Source organism: Octopus bimaculoides, chromosome 23 (assembly GCF_001194135.2).
Source record: "Octopus bimaculoides isolate UCB-OBI-ISO-001 chromosome 23, ASM119413v2, whole genome shotgun sequence".
In the NCBI taxonomy this organism is placed as follows: domain Eukaryota; kingdom Metazoa; phylum Mollusca; class Cephalopoda; order Octopoda; family Octopodidae; genus Octopus; species Octopus bimaculoides.
Window position 1 is genome coordinate 36,503,561 of NC_069003.1, and position 719 is coordinate 36,504,279.

Here is a 719-nt window from a genome sequence, read left to right on the forward strand (position 1 = left end):
ATCTACATGGTTTTGGGTTCAGTCGCACTGCGTGACATCGTTCAAGTGTCTTCTACTGTTGCCTCGGGCCGACTAAAGCCTTGTGAGGAGATTTAGACGGAAACTGAAGGAAGCCTGTCGCGCGCACACGCGCTTATATGTATATATATATATATATATACACACACACACACACACACACACGTGTGTGTGTATATGTTTCTCCTCACCGCCGCTTGACGACCGGTATTGGTGCTTATGTCCCCGTAACTTAGTAGTTCGGCAAAAGAGACCGATAGGATAAGTAACGGACCTCAAAAGAAAATAAGTACTGGGGCCAATTAATTCGGCTAAAATTCCTCAAGGCGGTGCCCCAGTATGGCCGCAGAAAAATGACTGAAACCAGTAAAAGATAGGCGTGAAGATGTCTTTTAAAACGGCGGTAGTATTTCATCGTCGATATGTGAAATTGTAACAAAATATTTTGTAGTTTTAAATTTCGTATTTCTCTTTGATGAATTCTTGGCAATTTCTAACTATTATAACAACGAAAATTACATCAGACAAGTGGTTCCAGACAATTAGATTGAAGAAAGAGCAACAATGCATTCGTCATCAAAGAAACTAGCAGATAAAGTGTGTCAGTACTTTACATTTTGATCAGCATCTAACAATATCCCTTCAAAATGTTTATATAATTTCAAGAAATCGGGATTTTATTTCCTCACTTCAAATAATGA